Source organism: Sinocyclocheilus grahami, unplaced genomic scaffold (assembly GCF_001515645.1).
Source record: "Sinocyclocheilus grahami isolate Dianchi unplaced genomic scaffold, SAMN03320097.WGS_v1.1 scaffold339.1, whole genome shotgun sequence".
NCBI classification, from domain to species: domain Eukaryota; kingdom Metazoa; phylum Chordata; class Actinopteri; order Cypriniformes; family Cyprinidae; genus Sinocyclocheilus; species Sinocyclocheilus grahami.
In genome coordinates, this window is record NW_015505518.1 from 1,432,311 (window position 1) to 1,446,075 (window position 13,765).

General features: G+C 36.9%; 1 protein-coding gene across 3 annotated transcripts in view; it reads left to right on the top strand.

The window, feature by feature from the left end:
- The window catches only part of bcl9 (BCL9 transcription coactivator), a 121,993-nt gene that overhangs the window by 52,870 nt on the left and 55,358 nt on the right, over nt 1-13,765 (top strand). For 2 of the 3 annotated variants that reach the window (XM_016295752.1, XM_016295754.1), the window contains exons 1-2: nt 5,523-6,240; nt 8,310-8,466. The gene's annotated coding sequence lies outside the window, so the exon portion shown is untranslated. Of the gene's footprint in view, nt 1-5,522; nt 6,241-8,309; nt 8,467-13,765 lie in introns of those variants that run through there. The other variant, XM_016295753.1, reaches the window with a different exon arrangement.

Sequence of the window (13,765 nt, forward strand, 5' to 3'; positions counted from 1 at the left end):
ATTATTATTTTTTTTTTGGCATGATTTGAACTAAAGAAATGTAATGTTTTATGTTATTGTTGCCAGGCATTAAAAATATGAATTATTGATTGACACAAATTGACATTTTAAAGAAATTAATACTTTTATTCAGCAATGATGCATAAAACCGATCAAACATGACAGTAAAGACAGTTATAATATTACAAAAGATTTCTATTTCAAATATTTTTTTTAAACTTTCAGTACATCAAAGAATCTTAAAAAAAGAAAGAAAACCGTATCACAATTTCCACAGAAATAGCAACTATGCAACAGTTTTTTAAAAACAATATATATATATATAGCAACAATGTTTTCAACATTGATAATAATAATAATAAATGTTTCTTGAGTGTCAAATCAGCATATCAGAATGATTTCTGAAGGATCATGTGACACTGAAGACTGGACAGTAATGATGCTAAAATTTCAGAATTTATTTTAAATTGTAATAATATATTATAATATTACTGTTTTTACTGTATTTTTGATTAAATAAATATAGCCTTGCTGAGTATAAGACACTTTCAAAAACATTAAAAAATATGACCAATTTCAAACTTTTGACTGGAAGTTTTCTGAATCTTTTCCCAAATACACTCTTAAAAATAAAGGTGCTTCACGATGCCATAGAAGAACCTTTTTGTCTAAATGGTTCCATAAAGAACCTTCAACATCTGAAGAACCTTTCTGTTTCACAAAAGCTTCTTTGTGGCGAAAGAAGGTTCTTCAGATTACAAAAAGGTAAGAAAGAGATGGTTCTTTAAAGAACCTTTGACTGAATGGTTCTTTGTGGAACCAAAAATGGTTCTTCTATGGCATCGCTGTGAAGAACCTTTTGAAGCACCTTTATTTTTAAGAGTGTAATTTAGGAACTGTACTGGAATGTCTAATTCCTACATTGATATTAACTGTCTGGTATACCGAGATGGCTGCCGATTGAACTGATATCACCTATCACCTATGAGTGCTGGCTCAACCTGTTGCTAATCACTGCACCTTGTAGAGTTTATAATATTTACATCATATACCGAGCATGAGACATTTATGTTGATTGCTGGTGTAGCTCTTGAGTCTTTTTGTGTATATCTAAAAGTGTTTACCAGGGTTAGAGAGAAATGTTTCCTATTACAGTGACAGGGTGCGTAACACTGAGATGAATGAGATAGAGGCTGAAGGGAGAAGGAGGGTAGAGCGGCAAGAAGGAAATAAACTTTATGGAATGGAGAGACAGAGGGATAGACAAGGATGGATGGTGCAACTAAGCTATGCACGCTTCCAAAATCATAGAAATAAATGAAAAAGGAGGAGTGGGGGCCCGGCAAAGGAAGTTTGTTTGGCTGTGACGTTTGTGCAGAGTCGAAAGATCTTCTGTCCTGTCGAGACGGATATGACTGCGGCCAAAAAATCTTTCCTTCAAACTTCAGCCAAAAGTTGAAGATAGATCATAACTCTCTCACACTGGCAGCACTGAAAAAAATTCAATCATTGCACACTTGATCAAGCAAGCATTTCACTTCTTACCTAATTAATATACAATAAAAAAAACTTGCTCGGGTTAAGTAAATGCATTATTTAATTTGGTAAACAACAGTTACACAGAAATGTATTTTGATAACTCTCTTTTTAATTCAGAGCTTTGATATGCTATTGTCGAATAAATTATGGTGTTTGATTAAATTGTTTGGTATTAAGTGACATGTTGATGACATGTTAATTGTTCTTTTCAAAACACATTTATGCGTTTTTATGCATCTGAAGCAGTTGATATTTGACCCTGAGGGAATGAGGCAAGAGCAAAACGAGAGGAAAAATAGAGAGAAGAGCAGAAGGGACAGTTAAAGAAACAAATTTATGTGGTGATTGTAATTACAAAATAGAATAGATTTGAGATGTTAAAAATGTAATTATCAAATATGTTACATCAGGCTTTTGAGGACTTTTTTTTATTTAGATTTCATCTAAAGGTTCAATAAACTGTTCCTTTTCAAAAAAAATATATTCTTCTCTTACTATTATTACTGTTATTTCATATGTCAGGTTTACAGGGTTAACATTTGACAGCTGGATCAAGACAGCGATCTGTATCCAGGATGAACCAGATCCTGCTTGTGCTCTTTCATTCAACCAGATGTCACATGGAGACACTTGATGGTTAAACACACCTGTGCCATATGGCTCCAAGGGCTTATGTTCCCTACATCCTCATCTTCATCCTCATCATCTTCATTATCAGAGCATCTAACAAAACTTGTGTCAAATCAACAGTAATGGCCAAAACAGGTACGTGAAAGGCTTCTATTTACACAATTTGGATCTGATGGGTAACTGCCGCATAAAACAGGCATTAGCAAGTCATCTACAGAGAGTTTCTCTTTCAAGACGAGAGTCATGCTGAGTTAGTTGATTAAACTGGTAACAAGCTACCTGAATAAAAGAACAGCCAGTTTAATGACACAGATATTTGAAGTTAACAACTGAAATTACCTCGACAGTAATGCAAGAAAGAATGGGAAGTATGTGGGCTGAAAAAATTTGGAGCTTCCTTTTTTTGCACTTTGCAGTATGTTTGGGTACACTGCACAAAGTGTGTCTCCGGCCTAAAATGCACCTTTGACCAGTATCCTTTAAACTACACTGTACTTCAATCATGAAAAAACTTTTCATTTAAAAAAAAATTCCTCTAGTTTCCAGGCAACATTTATGTTTAGACACACACACATACACATATATATATATATATATATATATATATACATTTAAAAAATGGCAAAAACCCACAACAAAATTACTGAAAATTTGACAAAAATTAAAATGTAAACCCCCCAAACATATCTCATAATATTGGTATCCCTAATAAGGTCCCATTAATTAACTTACATTAACTAACAATGTGCATTACATTTGTTACAGTATTTATTAATCTTTGTTATTGTTAGTTAATAAAAATACAGCTTTTGATTGTTATTTCATATTAGCTCAGGTCCATTAAATTATATTAACAGATAAAAGTTTTGTTTTTAATAATAGCACATGTTGAAATGAACATTAACTTAGATCAGTAAGCATTTTTCATTGTTAGTATAGGTTAACTAATGTTAACAAATGGAACCTTATTGTAAAGTGTTACCAAAATATGAATAAAAGCTATAATAGTTCATCAGTCATACTAAAATAACACTGACTCCATGCCAGTGTTTTGTATTTTCCAGGAAAGCTCAGTTGAGCACACTAAAGTATATAAACAGTGTCATCTGTCCCTGTTCTCTCCTTCATAGAGCAGAGAGGTAAAAGCTTCATACTCCACTAAGACACTGTCGTGTTTTTTTTGCTCTCCTGGAAGATAGTTAATACATTTCCTTTCTATCAGCAGGGAAGCACTGTTTATACGTATCACTGCTGGAGGAAAAGGCAACAGATCGATGGTTTTCCTCTCCTTTGTTACCTGGGGGGACCCAGTTCAGGACTCAGCAGTGGGTAAAAAGCGAGAAAGCAATTGCTAACATCACGGGGAATTGAGTACACCCCAGGACGGAAAGGGAATCTTGTGCTGTTGTTTTTAGCCCCCCCCCCAAACAGGGCAGTGGAATCGCGTTGGGGTTTGTTGGTGGTAGTGACAGTTCAGGATTAGATTGCCAGCAAATGCATTTAATCCCATGAGTCTCACCTCTCCTCTTCCTCAGCATTTAATATTCTGTAGTGTGAACAACATACTGTCACCTCCGAGCGCTCACTCACTTGCACAATATTTATTGTTTTGGTGTCGTCAAAATTAAGAAAAATGTATTTTAGTCTCCTCTCGCTCTCTATTTCAGGCTTGAATAAATAGCAATTTCTTGTTGTTTAAATAACTAAATATATTTCTGCTCTCGCGCTCGTCTTATAATCATGAAATCTGTTTGTATTCTGCCTCTCTCTGGTTTTGCCTCTATAAGAGGTTTTGTTGTCATTGTGTCTCAGTGGAACGGGGTGATATAAGGATTATGTGTCTCCAAATGACATTTAAACGTGGGATCAGCAAAAGATTTTGGGAAAGATTGTTGGATCTGTGGTATTTTCTTGTGGGAGTGTGTTTGACATGAACTATGTGCTCTCAAAATGGACAAAAGACACTATCTGGATTTTTCTGTTGAATTAATGCATTTCATAATACAATATGACCACATGTGGCCATGTGTGTTTTGGAGAAACCTGTCAAGAACATATTTTACTCTACAATTAAAAGAAAATATATATATATAATTAATTATTAATTATATTAATTAAGATTTAAAATATTTATACATAATGGTTGTGTATTTATTCAAATGGTGGTATTTATTATTTTTATGCAGCACTTGCTTGGATGCATGGATGCAGTAAGTGTTCCGGGTATTGTTATGAATACTGCATATTCACACTCATCATACTTATTTGACATAGTAGGGAATATTCAGACTTGGGGATTGGGTAAAGACTGGATGGTTTTTGTTAATGCATCACATTAAACACTGGACACACAGAAGTTGTGTGAGCGGTCCTGGATTGCTGGTGGTTTTTGTTACTCTCCTTTCGCTCTGAGCGGGTTTCTCTCGCTAATGTGTAAAGCCTATATGTAAAGCTTAATGTCTTTTCCTTTGTTGTAATAATAGTTCGAATTGTAATCATTGATTTCTTTTTATTTGTGAATAAATATTATTCAGACATGTTTTCATGAGATTCATTTTGATCTAGCATCTGATGTCACTTAAACGGTAGGAAACGTGACTATAATTTTGACACCTTTGTATGATGATCTCATACGTTTTTATTTATTTATTATTATTATAATTTTTTTTAACTTGTATTAGTGTTTTACCGTACATTGTCATTTTCTTCATATTATAGTCTATATTCAATATTTTTCTATACCATATGTTGGAAATGACTACTGTCATGCTCATTGGCTGTAATATGTCTGGCATTTAAATAAATAATAATAAAAAAATAATAATTTGACACCTTCTCTTACCTCTCAATGCCTCACTCTTAACAAACCAGCTGCACACCAGGATTCAACATGTCTTTACTACACTAGTGAGCATGTCTTTACTACACTAGTGAGCTCTTCCTTGCGTTGATTAGCCATTGCCTACATTTGAATAACAAAGAATTTCGGGTGGATTCAGACACAGTGGCTCGAATTGATCTCCGCCGTCAGTCACTATATTCAATGGCGAGTCAACCTGACCTAGAATCTCTACTTATTACAATATGGACTGAACCATCCGGCCGGATCAAAGAGGGGGGAGGCGAGCACACATCAGCGGCACCCGCTCATCTCTGATGGGGGAAGCCATGTTAGTACCGTGAGGTATTTAAATCGCCAGTGTTTCGTAAGGAAAGGCTGTGACTAGCACGTTTTGGGGAGACTGAATCGATCCCGAAGCCCCGTCGCGCGGAATCGGTCACCCCTCTGTGTTTTTCCAACCGCACACTTTTCACCATTAAAATATAGCGGCTTTTCCCAACCACTGTAAAGGAGAGCAGTCCAAAGGATAAAGGAAATAGAGTATCCTTTTTGCATCTAAAACATATAATGTCGAATAATATAGCAAGAAACATAGCCCTACAAGTGTGCCGTCTGTGAGGACTGACGTTGCTCTTCCCTCATAAGAGATCTTTGTGTCGGTGCAGCCAGCTGCGGTTATTATTTGATCCACTGCTATTTTGAACGCATATCACTCGCTCTGCAAACACAGCCCTGCTTTAAAGCGTTTATTCTTGTGGCTCTCTAGCACACAAACAGCTTGCAGGATTTTAAGCTCTCTCGCTTTCTGTCTTTGGCCAGGAGCTTGATAAAACAGCTCCCCTCCCCCAAAGCTTTGGCGAAACAGGAACAACTTCTTTGAGAGAGAGAAAAGGTCTGCACAAGTTTGGGACGTCTTGGATCTGCCGTTTGGCCATTTGTAGTCCGGAGCTGAGATTTTTTCCCCTACACCGTGTCTTTGGGGTTTTATCGAGGATTGTCGGCGCCCTTTGTTAGCGAGAAGGCTCGGGCATCCATGCTCTTGATTTTTTTTCTTTGGAAAATGGGATACCTCTAGGATTATAATGAGGGGAATGCGCTCGCTTGTGGAATAACTTCACTTTTTTTCAGTGGGAATGGAATTGGCGGAGCCCTGATTTATTTGATCAATTGCAAATGCAATGGGAAAAGTGCTTCATTCGGAATCTTTGCTGTTGCCGTGCTCAACATGGGTAAGCTTTGTTTTGCTTTCGTTCATACTTTTCTTCCATGCTCGATTGGCCTTGCTCCCATTGAATTATAAATTACTTGGGGAAACCCCAAACGAAAGACTCATTTCGGTTTTATTTGATTTTAAACATCACAAATACATAGTCTAAGTGCTCTTAATTTAATTCGGTCGTGTTCTATATTTTCCTTTAAAAAAACATGCATTCATAGCAAGGCACGTAACGTTAGAACTTTCTTGCAAATGCCATTATGGCTGGAGATGCTGAAGGAAGCTTGTTTTCCCACCCCGCGGTTTTCTCACATACCTACTTTTAATCGCAACAGTTCATTTAAAAACATTTATTTCCGTATACACCGTCCTTTTACGTTCAAAATACGTCTGTTTCCTTCGTAAACGCCGTTGCTTCCCCAACTTTCCTCGGTTTTTTAGTCCTCTTCAGAGAATCCACCAGGTTACAAGGAAGTTCGTGAGGCCGCCGCTGCTTGTTTTTACAGCTCTCCATTGTTACATTAAGCCCCATTTACTTTTCTTACGATGTTGCTAAAACCCTCGTTTTGAAACCGTATATCCAGCCGAACGTGATACGCCACTCGACTGCAGATATAAATGGTGTTTTGTTGTCTGTTAGCTTCCTCTGTGTGCAGGTATCTGTGTTGGGTTACTCGAGAGAGGCCAGTTAACTCTGCCCAGGCCTGCACACAAGCAGGGTGGATCACAAATGAGCAGAAACATAAGCAACCAAGGCGCTTTTTAGCTAAACCTTGTTTAGAAGACTGTCAAAATGTATTTGACCTTAGTTTTGTGCTTGAATTGTGCTCAATATAGATAAGTTTGTCACAGTCAAGAAACTCTCATACTTTGCATATTTGTGATATTATTCAAAAGGAAAGCCCATGTTTGCTGGGCATGGTTTGCCAAGCATGAATATATAACATTGAATGTTTTATTTATAGGTATTGCAACCTTTGGTTGCCCTGGTTTGAACTTGTGACTTTTAGTGCATTATGTATGAACCTTAAAGACTGGTCTTGTATACAGTGTTGTGAACTTGCCGAGACTGGCTCAAGACCACAATTTAGATATTGATGAGGAGTTATGCTTATTAATAGCATCAAATTTGTTTCATAGCGAGGAGTAAATGCACAGATTGTGTACTAAATTCCTGACTGCATGCTATCAGGGGTAATACATTAGTGTTTTTCTTGGTAAGGACTGACCTGTAAGATACAGATGCTTTTTGTTGAGTTTAAGAAGTTGCAACTGTGTGTTTGGGAGCCTAAGCACCAACCACTTTGTATGCTCATTTGGACTTAAAATCTCTAAAGAAACATTACGGTGTGCTAATGTAACGCTTGTTTATTTTTCTGATCTGAACCTTGAATATACTTTGTCAATCTTGTGGACTACAACATAGGAGACCTGAGGGAAATCTTCCCCCATTCTTTTAACTAGTCAGCTTGTGTGTTTAGAGAATGGAGTTCTTGTTGTGCCTATCCACCAAGTGAGTCATGTAATTGCTGCCGCAGGTTTGGCTTTGTCAAGAATTAGCATGTGGTGAAGTTTGTTAGAACTATTGAAGAGGAGGAGGAGGAGGAGGGGGGGGTGGGGGGGTGGTATTGATTTAGTCTGGCTAGCGTTTTATTCGTTTTGGCTTCGCCTTGCCACAGCATTCAGCAATAATGCCCGGTATTTGTCCCAAGTCGCTGTGCAATAAAGAGAAGCCCAACACCAGATTGTCTAAAATATTGCATACTGTGACGTTTGTTTTTTCTTTATTGAATTTTTAGTTTCTTGCTGCCGAATAATGTTGAACTGCACTGGCAATATTTGGAACCTCGCTTACAAAAATGGCTTCCTGTTTTTGCCCTCATTCCTACACTTTCCATGAAATCTCATCATCTCTTTTATGAGTTACACATAATCTGGGTGCAACCAATTCTACTTGACATCTAAGAATAAATGCTCAAATAAGAAAATCACTCTACAACCAACAAACATCTACTATCTTCAGATCTTCTGTGGTTATGTGTATGTTTGTGGTCTGACTCTGAACTGCTTTTTTCTCAACAGGTGTTCGGATAGAGTCTGTGATCTCCTGAGCCCACTGGTTTATTCTACAGGAGAAGAGGCGCTCACAAATTCACACACACAGTTTACAGTGGAAATTATTTGCATGGTCTTCAGATGAGGGAGAACGGGAGACTCTGAAACCTGAGGGGTGTTCGAGGTAAGTTAACTATAGTGCAGTGCACACACTGTCTTGTAATGTAAGCTTACACATTTAAGAGCTTTCTGATTTATTTAAACTGCCGTGAAAGGCTTACAAAGTTATTTTACTTAAAACCAGTTGTGCTTTTTCAAGCCCCTCATACTGGATGATGAGGGATCCTGTTAATTTCATTAAGGAACAAGGCAGCTCACTAGATTGATTTGAATGGTATATTGATTGATAGAATATATATTTATTAATAGTGGAGTTTGCTAAAGTATGCATTACTGTTCCTCATACTTGAGGTTATGGATGTGAGTTTGTTCTACAGACATGACTGGTAGTTTTATTGAGGAGATGTTTGCTATTGGTTTTAAAGGTATAGTTTGCCCAAAGATTCCTAGCATGCTTTCTTCCATCAAATGCGAAAGGAGAAATTTGAGCAATATTCTGGCTACATTTTTACATGCTGAGTTTTATTGAGGAGATGTTTGCTATTGGTTTTAAAGGTATAGTTTGCCCAAAGATTCCTAGCATGCTTTCCATCAAATGCGAAAGGAGAAATTTGAGCAATATTCTGGCTACATTTTTACATGCTATTACAATTAATGGAGACAAAAAGGAAAGAAAAGCATCAGAAAAGTAGCCATGCACTATATTCCAGTTCTTATTGAATTTGTATGTGTCAAACTAACTAAAATTGAAGTCATTATTCACTGCTAATTGCTCAAGAACCAGAACAGTGGATTTTGTGAACGAATTGTTCAGCTCGGTTTTGTGAACCAGCTCAACCAATTCATGTAAAAAAATTTGCTCAAAAGAATAATGTTGTTGTTGTTGTATGGCTTCAAGAGATTTGTGGTATATTTTCACATTTGGTGCGTTTGCATTCTTGGTGAAGTTTAAAAGCTCCATTCCCAAATAATTGCAATTGCATGGAAGAGAATGTCAAGGACATTATTTAAAATATCCCCATATTATATCATGAGGGTTTGGAGTGACACGAGAGTGAGTAAATGATGACACAATTTTCATTTTTGAGTTAACTCTTCCTTTAAGTAAAATTGTTTATATTCTCCCGGTGCATAAATGTGTAAAAATCCCATCCACTTAGCAACATGCTTTAAAAAAATACAACACCCTAGCTTTGTGTTGTAGAGTTTTGCATAGGCAAGCACTCACATTTTTTTTCTGAAAATATAATTTTAATATATTATTTATTTAATATATAATGTAAAAGTCTAATAAGACACAGGCTCCTTGAATTTCGTTTGGTTTTGATGATGATTATTTTCACTGTATAGATGTTGCAAAGCTCGTATGGAATTTATCTGCTATTTAAACATGCCAATTAAGTGAAAGTGAGTTTGGGAGAAAGTTTATGGGAAACAATGATTTGATTGTTTCTTCTGATGCAATTTTAGTGTGTTGCTCTTTCAATGTCTGTCCCATTCTCATATTTGGCAGACATTGCTGGTATTCTGTATCACAGGCTTGGCTGTAGTTGTGGTATGCCCAGAGGTGACTGATGCTAGCAACCTACTGTCTTTTGGCCAACAATAACTAGCGTTTACAACTTTGAATTGTGTTTGGGATGCATGAATAAACTAATTATTCTTATGTTTGTTTTGAAAACACGAATACTCAGACTTAATCAAAACTTAGATGTGTAAGTGAAGCTAGTTTTGTGTTTTAAAGGATTCACCCATTAAATTTATATTTTTCTTTGTTTATTTGCCAAACCATTTTCTTTGTAATTAAAAGAGCAGCTAAGACATTTGGATTAATATCCCCTTTTTTGTTACACTGAAAAAAGAAGGTCATATGGGTTTGAAAAAACGCCATTTTATTGGTTAGTTTCATGGGTGAACTAATACTTTTATTTCTGTATAGGCCAAAATAGATTGACTCATTGATTAGTTGACATTATCAATGAAATATTCTTTTGATCTGGTATAGCCTAATGTGAGAGCCTACAGTAACACGTATTGACCAGTGTGGCGCTGTAGCACAAGACTGTAATTGTTATTAACATTTTCAAAATCTGAAGTGATTTACCTTGTTTTATTTATTAGTTAGAATATGTATAACTCAACTCAATATTTTAACTAATGGCAAAAGCTAAAAGCTTACTGATTAATCTGCAAAATAATCGACAAGTCGATTAGTCATTCTAATAATCATTAGATTAATCGATTATCAAAATAATTTGTTGCAGCCCTATGTTGAATCGATGTCTGCCATATAATAGCCTGTGAAGCTGAAATGGCAATGTATTTAAATACAACTACAAATACATTTTCATAGTGTTTGAGAACAGTAGTCTGAATCGCAAGTAAACTGAGTGATTTTAAATGTAAAGGCTGGGACACACTAAGCCAACTTCAAAGAACTAGCGGCGACGAACGCCGACGGTATTGTCGTCTCGCATCGGCAGAAAAGCTGCGCTTGAACACACCACTCAGACTACAGCTGATTGCAAACCAACATGTGTGTTCTGCGCCTGCGTGAGAGGAATTAGCTGTCTATATCAGCAGCTATCAATAGTATAAATTCATCATTCATAAGGAGAAACCGAAACAAGGATATACGAGATATACACAGATACAAAACGTAAACAAAGCAGCACTTGCTAACCATTTTGAATTTCCGTTATGTTGATAACTTTCATTTTAAGCGCCTCATGTTGTTATGAAAATATTTGCGTATTGGAACGCTTGGATAAGATCATGTGTGTGTGTGTGTGTGTGTGTGTGTGCCGCCTTCATTTACTTGTTTTCATCACTTTCGCTTTAATTCTTGGGCACTGACTCGTTCACTAGCCTGAACATCCAATCAGAGTTCTCACTCTCGCCGACGGCCCCCAACATGTTGAATCATGCAAACTGCCGCCGACGTGTGGAACATGCCAAACAAACTAGCCCGACAGAGGTTCACCGATGACCGACCATTGGCTTGGTGTGTCCCGACCTTAAGTACTTTCCTTGTGAATATATGAGTGAATGCCGATGATTGTCTGGATGTAAAAGTTTGGCTTTGAAGTATGAAGTGTTTCTAATCTATATCAATGTTATTGTCTGGCCGTGTTGAATGTGGTTTGTGTACTTTTGAAGGCAAAGATCTGTATTAAAGTTTGTGTGTGAGTGAGTTGGGACCCTGAATGCCAACCTGTAATCATTGGTACAGCCTTTATGCCTGTCCTGCTCAGTTCCAGTGTAAGGGTCTTTAATGTGTGTGCTTTGAGTTGAGTATGTCTGGAACCAGTATGGTGAGAATAGTTTATAGTGCTTGTTTGTCTAAATTTGGTAATGGGAGAGTAAAAATATTTTTAAAACGTACACCGTTCAAACTAGGCTGCTTATGTTGAAGTGTTTGGGATGTGGCTTTTAATGATGAGACCTTTTTTGTAATCAGGCTCTCAAAAAGTATATAACAATTTGGATATAGATTTATCGGCCAACATATCGGTTATCGGCTTTCAAAAATAAAGAATAATCGGTTATCGGTATCGGCCAAAATGTTCATATCGGTGCATCCCTACTTTAAAGCTTAAGTCTATGGAAAACCATTGAAACTTTGAATGGCCATATCTCCGTAAAGGCGTGGCGAATTCGGGTGATCCCTTCAGCTCGAGGAACCCTCTCAAACGCGAATCGAGTGTACGTCTTGAGGGCCTCTTTCGAATGAGACCAGCCCCTACGTCGATAGCCCCCGGGGTTCGGGAGTTACGGGTGGTTAAATTCATCGCCAACCGATCTAGCGATCCCGGGGGACTACCGACGCACGGAGGGTGGCATTCGAGAGGGCTCCTCGAGCTGAAGGGATCCCCCGAATTTGGTGGAGATCTGCCGGCGCGTTTGCGAGATAGTGACACCAGCCAACACTTTCACTTCAGTAAGGAGGTCTCTTGTTTAGGCAGCAGCATTCAAGCGTTGGCTTATTAGGCTGTAAGTGCCCTGCGAAGTGGACTTCACATGATATTCCGCCATGATTCCAGTTCCAACGGAACGTACACGTTGCATTTAAAGGGCATTAAAGTGCGCGAGAGGTGAATTTATATTTATTTACAGAGGTATATAATGTCACACTTCACACTTCTCTAATAAGTTTCGTCTGTGTGTGAAGACCGTAGCTCAAATCCGTGAATGAATGTTCCAAAGTTAAATAAACTTCAACGGAATAAAGTTAAATGGAATTGAATTGAATTAAAGTTGAATAAATTTCAACTTTACTGTTCAGTGCACTGGTGTCAGACTCATTTTGGATAATAAAGTTTATTGTTAAATTGTTAAATGCCCTGCCTCCATCATTACATATCTTTGTCAGGTCATTATAAGTGTTGGATCACCACATTTGTGTGATCATTGCAAAAAATGTGTTTATGTATATATATTCTGTTTATGTATATACTGTATTCTATATATAGTACCAGTCAAATGTTTGGACACACGAATGGGAAAGTGTCCAAACTTTTGACTGGTACTGTACTATAATATACACAAAGAAGATCGGCCTTTTTTTTACTCCCTAATATCGGTATCTGCCCCAAAAAAACCATATCGGTCGGGCTCTAGTAGTAATGTAAGATGTAAGAAGTGAAACAGGAAAAAAAAGTAAGGCAGGTACTTGCTTATATTGGTTGTTGATGTGAATAGAACCTTACATTTGATTGAAAAAAGGGGCAGAGTTTGAGCTGATTAAATGATAGAAGTCCGGTATGTGTCACTGAAGAGTAGAGTGTCATTTTAGTGATGTTTTGATTCAAAATTATAAGCTCAATTTTTAAAACCATGCATAGATGAATCGCTCGCAATAAGATTAATAACGCATTTAGAAATTAATAGGTTGTATTTTCATTTCATGTCAACTTTAGGGTTCAACACTGATAGTTGTACATTGATGGATCCTGTTATGTTATTTGATGGCAAATTATTTCCAGTTTAAATAATTTGTTGCACTTGCAAAATATGCTTATCAAATACGGTTTTGTTAACTCTTTAGGCGCCAGGTTTTTTTTGGGAAAAATGCTGGATTTTGACATCAAGATTTCAAAAGCTCGTGGCTTGAAAGGGCTTAAAGATAGAGATCTAATGTAAATTAGAAAAATGTTGGGCATGATCGAAAGTTCATGTGGGGTGTAAATATACTCATCTAATTGGCATATTATGACATCAACAGGGGGAGGCCCTCTTGAATGACATAATATTCAGGAAATAATAGATATTGAATTGATGTTTTTTTTGGCTTTTAATCCTCATTCCAAATGATCAGAAAAGAGGAAACCAACAATAAAACAGGAGAAAGTACTAAATTATTA